This window comes from Balaenoptera borealis (assembly GCF_965194805.1).
Source record: "Balaenoptera borealis genome assembly, chromosome: 10".
Taxonomy (NCBI): Eukaryota; Metazoa; Chordata; class Mammalia; order Artiodactyla; family Balaenopteridae; genus Balaenoptera; species Balaenoptera borealis.
In genome coordinates this window covers 100,569,728-100,583,239 of record NC_138874.1, presented here as the reverse complement: position 1 = coordinate 100,583,239, position 13,512 = coordinate 100,569,728, and the positions used below count along the sequence as shown (strand labels likewise).

General features: G+C 39.5%; 2 long non-coding RNA genes across 2 annotated transcripts in view; one reads left to right on the top strand and one right to left on the bottom strand.

Moving 5' to 3' along the window:
- The window catches only part of LOC309636202, a 372,123-nt gene that overhangs the window by 222,849 nt on the left and 135,762 nt on the right, over positions 1-13,512 (top strand). The gene's annotated exons all lie outside the window — the stretch shown is intronic.
- LOC309636189 overlaps positions 7,046-13,512 on the bottom strand; it is a 223,388-nt gene continuing 216,921 nt past the window's right edge. Inside the window, exon 4 of the long non-coding RNA XR_014249279.1 lies at positions 7,046-11,250. This is a non-coding gene — a long non-coding RNA (uncharacterized lncRNA). The remainder of the gene's footprint in view (positions 11,251-13,512) is intronic.

Sequence of the window (13,512 nt, the reverse complement as noted above, 5' to 3'; positions counted from 1 at the left end):
TTTTCTACCTAAATGTGCCACCTCTGATTTAAGAACATCAACAGTGAAAGTAGATAGTGCAATTGGGATATCTTTGTCCCTATCAAAACTATAGTATTCCCTGTAGGTGATCTGTAAGCAGTTTCTGAAATTAGAGATTCATTTATTCATTTTCTGTTTATAAGGCTGGATTGTTAACTAGTCAATTTTAGCAGGAAAGACCTCAGGGATAGCTGCTAATTATTCCATAATCAATACATTTTGCAGTTTCTAACCCAGTTTCAGTATCTTTAGGTCTCACAAGGCAGTGAGCCAATTGATAGTGATCAGGGAGTCCAGGATTATAAGATCATAGGAAAATTCTAAATTCTTCATTTAACTGTTTTCTCTCTAAGAGTTTGGAGAACTCTTAACTAGATTATGCAAAAATCGAATCTTGATTAGATCAAGTTAAAACTGTAAGAGGAAAAATGCTGATCTTCATCTCCATCTGTAGATGGAGGACACTATGAACATATATTGTCCAGTGAGAAGGGTGTGAAAGAAAGTGTAAAGGGTCTGGTGAAGGTTCAGGAGTAATAAAAGGAACGGGGCAAGGGATGGGGGGAGGTGGTTGATGTACAGGGCAACAAGAGGGAGGCCAATTTGGAGTTGGGTACTGGGAAGAGGAGAGTTTATGTTCAGATTTTTATATTCTGTATATTTTAGTCTTCTCTAAGGAGTCCTTAAGGGGAGTAATTTTAGAATATTCCTGTCTTTCAAATGCTTCTTTATACCAATAAAAAATAATTACTCATCATTGATTATTTGGAATCTTTGAACTCTGATTCTCAGGTGCCATGAAAATGGATTTTCTCATGAATATCATAAGTTCTCCAGAGGGGTCACTGAAGATGAAAACTGTCCTCAGTAAGATCCTGGCAGAACTGCAGAAGCCAGATGACAAAGAGGTTTGTTTGTTGAGAACAGACAAGAGACAGATAACCAGGCTCTAGGAATCCAACCCCTACTTAATCCATGAGAGCCCTGAGCAGTGAGACAAATCAAATCAAGAGGACAATGCCAAAGACTATAAAAACTTAAAATAACAGTGTAGGTAGTACTTCAGTGCAAAAGGATAAGGGTGCTTGTTCACCAAGAGCAGGACTCACACAGTGGACCAACCATGGGGCTCCAGGAAGATGAAACATCAAAGGGTCTTCGAGACTCTCTACTCTAAGTAGCCAAGGCTGAGCAGTTCAGTCCTGACCCAATTGATTGCACTAAAACTTTTGGAGGAAAATCTACCAGAGCATGGTTAGGATACACCTTTATTCAAAATGGCACAAGAAGGTTCCAAAGGACATTATCATTTAAAAGAGAAAGGTACATCATTTTTTAAGAGCTTTAACAAGAGGAATAAGTAAAGTTTAGCCTGTTTTTGGAATAGTTGGGCCAAAAAATGGTTCAAAGAAGAGAGAGAAATACAGATTACATGTGCCCTTTTGTTGGGCGATTCAGGTTTATCTAGAGGGATAGGACGTCACTGTTAGGGGCTAAAGTCAATTAGAAGAAGGAGTAGTGAAGAACTGCTATGGGGAACAATGACCACAGGGGAAATTCTCAGAGCTTCAGAGTCTATTCTACTCCAAACACAGCCACTGTCTAATTCAGGATATGAATTTTGTAATGTGGCTATTTAATCCCACAATTCAAGATTAGAGCCTGTTATCTCTCTACCCAGAGTGTAGTTAACCATTTGGTTGTAAAAGAAAGCATCATTGTTCCGTCTATTTTGGCTTTTCTCTCCTTGTGGCTCTCTGAGTGGTAGTAGCATGAGTTTGTTTCTCTCCATGAGTTCTCATTCCCTTTTCCACAGAGTAGAGGCCAACTTGCCTCACCTGAAACTCAAGACCTTTGCAATATGGCATCATTATATTCTTCATCAAATGTGACAGACACCTCTGGTACCTCAAGTCCACCCCTTGATCCACCTCTGATTTTAACCTCTGCTATTATGAACAGTTCCTGAGAACTAAGTCTGACCTCATCATGACTGTGTCTTGCCTCAGCACAGGTCACTCAATTTTCTTTTTTTCTTTTTTCTTTACAGTGAAGAGAAATCAATGCCCTCAGGGCAAACCTCAATCATTGGGGATGGAAGCTGGTAAACAAATGGCCCAGCCTCCCATCCTTTGAGTGTAAATTTCTGTATGTTTCCTAGTGGGTACAGGGGAATTGGGCCTCTGTTACTTACATGTGTACTTTAGATAATGTAGATAATGCATTCTTAGATTGGCCTTACTTTTCTATTTCACTTTACTTACTCCCTTACTCTTGCTTTTTGGGCTTAGCTCCCAGTTAAACTACCTGTATCTAAATCCTTGTCTCAGACTCTGTTTTGGGGGGAGTCTGAACAGAAGATATCAACCACACCTAATATTTATTCATTTAATAGTCATCAAACAATTATTAAGTACATAATATGGGCCAGACGCTCTTCTAGATGCTGAAGATACAGCAGTAAATTGAAACAGAAAAAAAAACCCATCCCTTAAGGAGCTATGAGAGGAGGAATTTAAAAACATACAAAAAAACATTAAAAATAAAAAACATAAAACACATTCAAATTAAGAGTGTAAATTCCATATAATTGAATAGAGTTAATATTTATATCTCCTATTTCTTCATAGACTGCTTCCCTTCTCAATCTGAATTCTATAGATCCTTTAAAAAATAACATTAAGTTTTATTCTGATAATAAGAGTAATACATGCCCACCATTGAAAATTTAGAAAATATGAAGAAATTACAGAGAAGAAAATAAAAGCAAACAGCCACCCCCATCTAGAGGCATCCATAATTATCATGTTAGTTTAGTATCTTTTCAAGCACTTGAAAACTTGTTCTAGTGTTAAAATATATTTAAATACTAATACAGTAAAACTTAACACTAATATATTAAAATAAATAAATATATCAAGTACCTTGTCAGTTTTCTTTGTCAGAATTTTCATGGCTATTCTAATCTATTTGTCTTTTTCAGATGAATGTCATAATCATTTTGACAATTCAAAAACAACCATGTTGGGATTTTGATTGATATGCATTAAAATCTATATATTAATTTAGGGTTAATTTAGGGTGTTTTCTGTCTGTGAGTCTATTTCTATTTTGTAAACAAGTTCATTTGTATCATTTTTTTTAAGTTCCACATATAAATGATATCATATGATATTTGTCTTTCTCTGTCTGACTTACTTCACTTAGTATGATAACCTCTAGGTCCATTCATGTTGCTGCAAATGGCACTATTTTATTGGTTATAAAGAAAGACAATAGTTCTGTATGTTGTTTGTAACTAGTCATTTTATTAAGCTCTTTTGCTAATTCCAATAGTTTTTCAGAGTTCTCTTGAGTTTTACAATTAGATAAAGATAGGTAAAAGGAAAGGAGGCTTCAAATCCTCCTTCCCACACCACAAAACTTCATTCTTCTTGCTTTTGTATCCACCGATTATCTTACTTCTCCCAGAAGTTGTGGTGGGCTAATCTTATTACCGACCAGGGTTCTTGGACTCTTTGATCAATAGAAATTGATGAGGCCAGACGAGAAATTCAGGCAAGGCTTTACTGGGACTAGTGCTGCAGTACAAGGGAACAAAAATAAATAACAGGTTCCCTTGCTCACTCCCCGAGGGAGGGCAAGCTGTTCCCTTAATTGGGGTGAGGGTAGAGGCAGGTCCAGGGGTCGGGCTGGAGGGGTGGCTTGAGAAGTTTGCCCACTCCCTTGGTGGTGCTGCGTGCAGGGTGCATGTGCAATACCCTGCTTTTGCTCCCACTCCTCAGAAGTGGCAGTTGGGTTTTTGGTCTTTGTGTATTTTGTTGTTCGTAATGCCCCAACAGTGCATGCAAGCAGTTATTTTTAGTCCCTTATAGTTTCTTGTTCGAGGAGATGTTTGTCCAGGTGCAAGCACTGCAGCAAAGAATCCCAGGTCCCAACCTTTATCAATCTGATTGATCAGAATCCAGGACAGTTGATGGGAACACTTCTATTATTGATACAACAGCAATGGAAATTTTTTGTTTCCTTTTTTTGTGTGTTATATTTTTCAGATTTTGGTTTTCAGGGTTATACTAGCTTCAAAAAAATAGAGAATTTGTTTCTTTTTATGGAAGAGTTAAGCAACATGGGTATTGTCTGCTCCTTGAAGGATTCATATAAAATTCATCTGGGTCCATTACATATCATAGAAGTTGTATTTTGAAATTGGGGAGAAGGGGGAGAAGAAGGAATCCTTGCTTATTGTCCAATTTTTTTTCTAATTCTTAAGTAAATTTTGATCATTTATAGCCTCTACAGACTTAATCAATTTTATTCAATTCCAAAATTTTTAATTTTCCTACATGTTATGAACTCATTCATTTCTAAAGGAAGATACCCCCCCCACCAACACACACTTTTTTTTTTTTTAAACATCTTTATTGGAGTATAATTGTTTCCAATGTTGTGTTAGTTTCTGCTGTATAACAAAGTGAATCAGCTATACATATACATATATCCCCATATCCCCTCCCTCTTGCATCTCCCTCCCACCCTCCCTATCCCACCCCTCTAGGTGGTTACAGAGCACCAAGCTTATCTCCCTGTGCTATGCAGCTGCTTCCCACTAGCTATCTATTTTACATTTGGTAGTGTATGTATGTCATTGCTACTCTCTCACTTCATCCCAGTTTACCCTTCCCCCTCCCCATGTCCTCAAGTCCTTCTCTACGTCTGCGTCTTTATTCCTGTCCTGCCCCTAGGTTCATCAGAACCTTTTTTTTTTTTTTTTATTCTATATATCTGTGTTAGCATACGGTATTTGTTTTTCTCTTTCTGACTTACTTCACTCTGTATAACAGACTCTAGGTCTATCCACCTCACTACAAATAACTCAATTCTGTTTCTTTTTATGGCTGAGTAATATTCCATTGTATATATGTGCCACATCTTCTTTATCCATTCATCTGTCGATGGACACTTAGGTTGCTTCCATGTCCTGGCTATTGTAAATAGTGCTGCAATGAACATTGCAACGCACACCCTTATTCTCTCTTTTTTCTCCAAGATATACACATTTCTAAGATGTGTGATTATTTTCTAGAATCACCTCTGGTTTGTTAATAATTTTTTGTTTGCCTTCTAATTCATTCATTTCTGCTTTCATCTTTTTCATTCTTTTCTCCTACTTAAGTATATTTTGTTAATTTCCTAACCTCTTGATTTTAATGATTATTTCCTGTATATTTTTGACATCTAAAAATGAAAGCATTTATGACAATGTAATTTCATTTGAGTGCAGCTTTGACCACATTTCATAAATTTGATATGTAGAGTTTTTATAGTAGCTATTCTCTAAAAGTCTATAACTGTAGTGCTCATTTCTCTGTGATCTAAAACTTCTTTAGAATATTTTAGAATTTCTAGGTGTTTTTTTTCTTAGATTGAAATGTTTCTTATTAATTTTCATTTTCATTGCTTTGTTTACCCATCATCCTGTTTAAGAACATCTGCTTCTTAGGAAGGTGGGATTGAGCTATACTTTCTCTCTACCTCTGAGTAGTCCTTGCTGTCTCTGATCCCTTAACCATACTTAGTTTAGATTGCTTGGTGTCATTGTTTTGTTTTGTCTTGTTTTGTTTTTTGTTTTTTATATCTATCTCTCTACCTCTCTCAGTAGTAAAAAAAACTTAAGGATAGAGCCCACATTTTATAATTCTTTGTGTCACCCCACATCACCTAACACCTTAAACATATTAATTGATCAATAAATATATGTGTGCTTCTTTATATTTCAGGGATGGTGAGACTGATACACAATGTAAATAGACCTAAGCCCTTGTTAAGTGTTGATGATGTGATTAGCTATTTTACTAAAATATGTCTAACATTATGCATTCTTCTTCTGGTTCTGAAAAATACTGCTTCCCTGATAATGACCATGAGCATGATAACTCGTGTGATTGTTAACACTGACCATTTGTGGAGCACATCTACATTCCAGACACTGCTTTAGGAACTTTATATGCTGTATGTTATTTCATAATCCTCACAATAGCTCTCTAAGGTAGATATGATAATTATCCTCATTGCCCAGATGAGGAAAATGAAGCTCAAGGTCAAGACCACATCCAGGCTCTTCCAGGTGGTAAAGATGATGCCTGGACTGGATTCCACATTTGCCTGTATCTTCTCCTGCTCCACACCAGTTTCTGTTCATTTATTCTCCCACTTACTTACTCATTCTCTCTTTCATTCTGTCCCACATTCAAACAACCAAATGTTTGCTGATTTATTTTGCCAGATACAGGACTAAAAGGCAAGAGATATAAATGTGAATAAAACATGGGCCCTGCTTTTGGTGACCTTCCAGAGTCCAATGGGGCCTTTCCTCTGACATGCACCAAATTGTACACTGTTACAGAATGTGCCAATTGTATCCAGGTTTCACTGTAGTCCCTCTGCTTCAATGTTTTCTGCTGGCGTGATGTTCAGGTGTTTACTTCAGGGTTTGCCTAAGCTGATTCAGATCCTTGCTGCCAAGGTCAAGGCAAATGGAGTCATTGTATGCTCTTTGTATGTGCAGAAAGAACCCAGGGTTTTAATAGCCTTTCTCCACCCACCTTCAACTTCGTTTCCCTCAGGACAATGACATAAGCTTAAAGCCAAAGACAATTATGACAATGTTATTTTTCTTATGGGGAAAATTGATGTTGCCAACCTGCAGTATGTACCAGACTCCTGAGACTTACACAGAAATCACTCTTGGGGGTAGGGTAGACTAGCTTCAGTAACATGTTTTACATGAAAGGAACAACCAGGGTCTTTGTTTGCCTAGACTGTTGGGTCATTTGGGCTCAGAATAGGCTTAGAGAAATCTCAACCATAAGCTCTTTTCTTCTGCATGTCAGCCCCCCGGCACCCAACTCAGAGCCTACATAAATGCCACAGCACCACGTGTGTGCCACCGAGTACCACCCAGAGTGACAAAGGTTGGACCAGAGAATAAAAATGAGGAGGGGCCCACTGTAACCTGCCTCACTGAATTGAATGAAAACTTGCACAGGTTTTGAATTTTGCTGGGAGATTTCAGCTATTACCAGCAGCGTTCTCACCACTGTCATCGCCACCTCTCATCATCTTCTATCCCTTCACTCTACTTCTTTTCCTGCTGTCCTAAACTCTAATAATTATATGACTATTCATCTATTCCTAGTTTTCCTTCCAATAAAATTAAGGCAGGGACTTTGTTTTGTCTATTATCGTACACATAATGCTAAAACAGTGTCTCACAGATAGTCAGCTCTCAGCATATATTTGTTCAGTGGTTGAATGAATCATGATGAATCGTCATGACGATCCCTATTGTTTTCATCTTATTTACCACCATCTTCTCCAGCTTCTTTGTCATCACAATCATCATCTTTACCATCATGGATGTCAACGTCATCATCATCTTCTCACAGTCTTTTATGTCATTGGTGCTTTACAATTCCCCTGGTGCCTTCCCATCATTGCCTCCTCCTAATATTCTCAGCTCTCATTCCTGTTCTCAGGTGAGGGAGGCAGGGAAGAACGAACATCCCCAGCTCACAGATGAGGAAGGCGAGCCCCAAAGAGGTAAATTAACTTGCTCTCTGGGTCAGTCTGGGGCAGGAACATGACCACCACACTGTTTATTCCTCTGCCTTGGTACTAAGGACCCACTGCCCTGGGCAAGGATTATTTGTAAGTGGCTTTTGAAGCAAAGTCCTTTCCTTCTTTGTTTTCTTTGTTCTTCACACAGTGCCTGGCACTTGGTAGTCACTTAAGAGTATTTATCAAAAGACCAAATGTCGTGAGAGGCTTCGTGATTTGGCCTCCAACTTCCTTTTCAGGCTTGGCACTCCTACATCCCAGCACATGCCTAGGTAGTCCTGGCTGTTGCACACTGTTGTTTAGCACAATGACCTGCCTGCCTGAAGTCCCCTTTCTTGTATCCCTCTGTCACTGCCCAATCTGCCTACTTAATGAAAGCTTTTCAGGCTCTCCCAGCTTAAGTTGACCATTGTTCCCTTGGATGACAACCATACCATATAACTCTCTTCTATCATGTTTTCTTTGGAAAATTAGTAAGTGTGATAGACTTTTAGCCCCTAGAGGACAGCATGCATGTCTGTATTACCCATCAGTCTATCATAGCATCTAGCAGTGACTGCTAATAGCAGGTAAAATTTACTGAACACACTGTCTACTAGCCACTAGCTTTGTTGATGTGTACAGATTATCTAATTTAACCCTCATAATAACCCTGTGAAATAGTGTCATTATTGTCCACATTTTATACATGAGAAAGTAAGGTTCAGAATTGTTAAATAAGAAACCAAGGCCACCTCTCTACTAGTATCAGTAAACAAGGAACACATTCACTTTTGCTGTATGTGAATCTGTCCTTGAATCTCCAGCACCTAGCCAGGATCATAAAAAAATGCTTAATCTATATGAATTAAATGATTTTTTAAATTACATGGAATGATTTCTAATCTCCAAGTCCTTGTGCTTTACTTGGGACAGGTGTCTTCCACCCACTTTGTTGAGTGATGTACATTGTTCAAACAGAGGTCCCTTTCCCAAGACCTCCTCCTTCTTTTGTGTTTAAAATAGAGTGGTTCTTATGTTAACAAGCTCTCTCTGTACCTGTTCTGATGGGTGGTAGTCTCCACAGGTAACACAATTAACTTGGCTTTCTTTTCTTAATGCATTTCCCTTCTTACAAAAGTGAGCTCAGTGGCAAGTCTCAAGTGCAGGGATTGTGTGCCATTTCCTGGCCCCTCCCCAGGCTACCTTCTCACAAATATAATCTGTGAGGAAGGTGGTATTACCCACAGGGAATGCCTACTTCAACATCCTTACCCAAATCATGAAGTTTCTTGCCTGTCTTCTTCTCAGAGTCTAGCCTAAGAAAAGTGACTTCTTACTAAACTCTCCAAACCCATAATTATAATAACGATATCCTTGTGTCCATGGCACTGTTTTCAGAGTTGCAGAATAAAGCAAATGTATACAGTGATAATTCTTTTCCCTTGACTCCTGGGAGAATCAAGAAGTCTTCAGAACTTGAGTTGAAGAGAAGGAATATACCAGCTTTGTTTTTACTTCTTCCAAATGTGGCCCTTGCCAAAACACAGGGAGTGAAATATTTAATGTGAGCAGGGCCCTGTCTCTCTCTAATATCCCCGGAGTCGTGTCAACCTTATTTAAGGGAGGTTTGGGAATCTCTTTGAGATTCTCTAGTCTAATTAGCCACCAATAATGAATGAATAAATAAATCCACAAATGAACCTGCCATATGTTAAGAGAAAGCTCTATATCCCCATTTTATAGAAGAAGCCTCTGCAACTCAGGAAAGGTTGGTTACCTGCACCCTGCTCTAATAGCCTGGGGGTTTGGTGCATAGATTTTAGAATCCAGAGGATTATGGCTCAGCCACTTATCTTTCATGTGACTTTTGGTGGTTATTTAACCTCTCAAAACTTTGATCTTTTCATCTGCAAAATGGTGATAACAATGAGTTTTGTCTCAAAAAATTAAGGACAGAACAGGCTATTTTCTGTCTTGTGTAGCTATACCTCTAGTGCCTAAAATGGTGCTTGACATGTAGAAGACACTCAGAACATACCTGTGCAATGAATGAATGACTAGCACAGTGCATGGCAATATAGTAAGTGTTTACCTGGCCAGGTGAACGGTAGACGCAGGATTCAAAACCAGGTCTTCGTTGATCCTGAGAGCAAGTCCAGGCAGTTCTTCCTTAGTGTTGCCCCTTCCCCCTCTTTCATTCTTTTCTCTCCTTCTCCCACCCATGAAGAACTTCATCCCTCAACCACTAAAATGACTGTAAATAGATCCCTTCACTTAATTCATTCTGTACCCGACTGTCTGAACTCGACCAAAAAACCTTAAAGCTTTCCAGTTGTCTATAAGGAAAAACACAGATTCTGTCAGCTAACTCTCAAAGTCTCTCCTTTTTTCTAGACCCACTAACACCTCTAAACTTCTTCTCCATAGCACTTAATACGGACTCTAGCTACCAGACTGAACAACTCCATGTGCCCCAAAGTCCTGCCTCTGCTCTGCCTTCATCATCCCTGTGCACTCCAAGGTTCTTACCCTTTTTCTTCATCAGACCAAACTCTGCCCATCTTTCACATCTCAGCGCAATGAAACATTCTCTGACCACCCCAACACAGTTATCTTTTTCTTCCTTTGAATTTGACATTTTGATCTACAACACTGCTACGTTTTTTTTCTTTATTTTAAAACATGCTTGTGACCAAATTCCCCATGCTATTTGTCTTATTGATTTTCAAACAAGTATAACTTACTATCCCTTGGATAGGCATATGCTAGTTTTAGCTCTCGCAGAATGACTAAGCAAGCTATTCCTCTGTGAAAGCATTTCCTCAACTGTAAAATGGGCATAATAGCATCTACATTTCTGGATTGCTGTGAAAGTTACAACAGTAAATGTAATGTAAGCAGTAAATGTAATGTAATGTGCTCCATCAAGTACTTTGCACATAAAATGTGGTAGCTACTGTTGTTAAATATCATTTGTTTGCTAAATCTGAGTAAAGATGCTGAGCAGAGCATGTTCTAAATGTACCAGGTAATGTTGGTAAATGTTTTTCAGTTTATAAAACAAGCCCTGCTTTCTCTCTCTTGTCTTTGGTAGAACCTAGTTTCCTAAATATCAGGTTTCCCTAAATTAATATTACTCAGTTTGATGTGCAGGACCGAAAGGCTATCATGAGTCCCTTCATTAATACAATTTTTTGACTCCCCTCCCTAGTGCTGCCTCCTGATTTCTGTACTGTTCACCTGGGCAAGGACTGGTGTGTGTAGGAAGCAGACCAGATATTGTTCCCAGGCTGGGGAACTCAGGGACACGTCACCTTACCTCACCTCCCTTCTATAGAGGGTGCCTCCCAGAAGGTTGACCTGTTTTGATAAGATTAGTTTTTATGCTAAGCCTTGAAGCGGAAGGGCCGGGATAAGGTCAGGAGGGGCCGGCCCTCCTGTAGTTTCCTATTGTGACTAGCAATGGAGCAGAGAAATCTTCCCGGAACTTCTGTTTGCTTGAGATTTCTCATTCCCAAAGGTCAGTGAGGAATAGTTATGGGGTGTCGAAGAGGTTTGGACAGAGTTCCAACCTTTGAAGAAACCGTGGTGTCTCAGGCTTGGCCCCAAGCTTCCTGGAGTACCTGTCACCTGGAAGACAGAGGGAAACTTGTAGACCCTGCACACCTGTGTACGAACTTAGAGGCTGCTCGAGCAGAGCACTGGCTCTGGCAAACAACTCTTCAGGAGCTTTACAATTTCCCCCACTATAGTCAACAATTAGCATCTTAACAACAGGGCTTGACAACTCTGAACTGTGTTTATGACCTCCCTTAAGTCATAAAAGGGAAAAATAGATGTTCAAGTCATAGCTAATCATATTTATATTAGTGCAGTAGGCACCAGGGTGTTGGGTTGCAGGATTTAAAGTTTGCATCAGGCTTCTGCTGCTTTTATCTTAGTGGAGGAACATTTAAGACCGTCACGGTCTTAGGCTCTTGGAATCATCTCTATGAGAACCCCATGAGGCATTTTTTTAAATGTGGCTTTCTGGACCTGCACTGCAAACTTTCAAAATTAGAATCTCTGAGGGACTGGCCTAGGAATTTACATTTGACAGACTCCCCAAAACTAAAGTTTGGGGGTCACTGAGGTACCCCAAGCTACTGAGAACTGAGTGCTTGTGACCTTCTGTGTTATGAAACTAAGACTTTGTTTTTCTTCATTACTCATTGGCTGGGGGAAACTGACTCCCAGTTTTAATCTGATTTGGAAGAATACACAAATTTCTTAAATTGTATCACTTCTGCATTCATTCTTCAACACATACATTTATTGAGCACTTTCTGTGTGCCAGCAACAATACTAGATGTCTGGCTCCAAAGAAGAATAAGACATGATCTCTGAATTCAAGGAACTTCTAATTTCTTAAGAAAATACATGTGTGCCATTAGGTGTTAGAGGAGCTATGAAAGTGGTCCACAAGGATAAAATGAAACCAGGAGAGAGCAATCAATTCTCCCTAGGGAACATGGCAGTCATCATAAATATTTTCACATAGAGAAAGATGTAGAGATGTTCATCGAACGGACAAGTTGGAAGAATGGTAGCTTTCTAGGCTGATGGAGCAAAGACATACATTCTAAAATAGCAAGACAGGTTTTGGGAACAAGGTAGTTCAGCACAGCTGGAAGACATGATGATGGGAAGAGGAGGAAGAAAGTGCAAGAAATGTTCTCTGGGAGATAAGGAGCCAGATCATTAAATATCCATGCTAAGGAATTTAAAATTTATTCTCTACAATTGTTTCCTCAAACTGTGGATCTCAGAATTTCCACAATAGACTTGCCCACTGACTCAGAATTTCTAGAAGTAGGACCTCATACTGGATATTTTTATAAGCATCCTTGATGACCAGTATACCAAGTCTGGAACCCACTGTTTAGTAGCATGGAGCCATTGGAGGATTTTGTGCAAAGGAGAGAAATAATCAGAAATAATAATTATTCATCGGGATGGATGATGGATTAGTTGGACTGAGATTGGAGGCAAGGAGAGTCCAAGAGGCTAATTAGTAAACCATAGCAATGCACCAGGTGAGAGATAATGAGGGATTCATCTAAGGTATTGCGTACCTTGAATACGAAGGAAGGGGGATGGATTGGAAGGTGTGTTAAGAAGAAGGATTTATAGGGCAGAGTCCAAGTGGAAAAAGATTTCTGAGAAGGTATTGCAGCCAGGTGCAAAGCCTTGTATTTGTTGAAAGTTTTAGCCACTTTTCTGGAATCATTTCTATTTTGTATGACAAAAGAAATGCTCTCTCATCAGGACTTCCTTTGTAAAGGTAGACATCTTTATTCATTCTTGTGCATACACATGAATGTGCATGAAAAGCCACAATATTATGGGAACCGTTGAAGGCAATATTATGGATGGTGCTGAAAGCAACCGACTCTTTTCAGAGACGTAATTCTGCATGACACTCCTAGTAGTGGCTGTGGTTGACATATTGTCTTAGTCTGCTTGGGCTGCCATGACAGAATACAAGACTGGGTGTATTAAACAACAGAAATGTATTTTCTCAAAGTTCTGGAGGTTAGACTTTCATGATCAAGGTGCCAGGAAGTCTGGTTTGTGGTGAAATCTCTCCCCTTGCGGTGCAGCTGGCTGCCTCCTCACTGTGGGCTCACATGGCCTTTGCTTGGCCTGTGTGCTGAGAGAGAGAGAGAGAGAGAGAGAGAGAGAGAGAGGGAGGGGGAGAGAGAGAGAGAGGGAGGGGGAGAGAGAGAGAGAGGGAGAGGGAGAGGGAGAGGGAGAGGGAGAGTAAAAGTGAAGCAATTTCTCTGATGTCTCTTCTTATTAGAACATGAATCATATTGGATCAGGGCCCTACCCTTACTACCTCGCTTAACC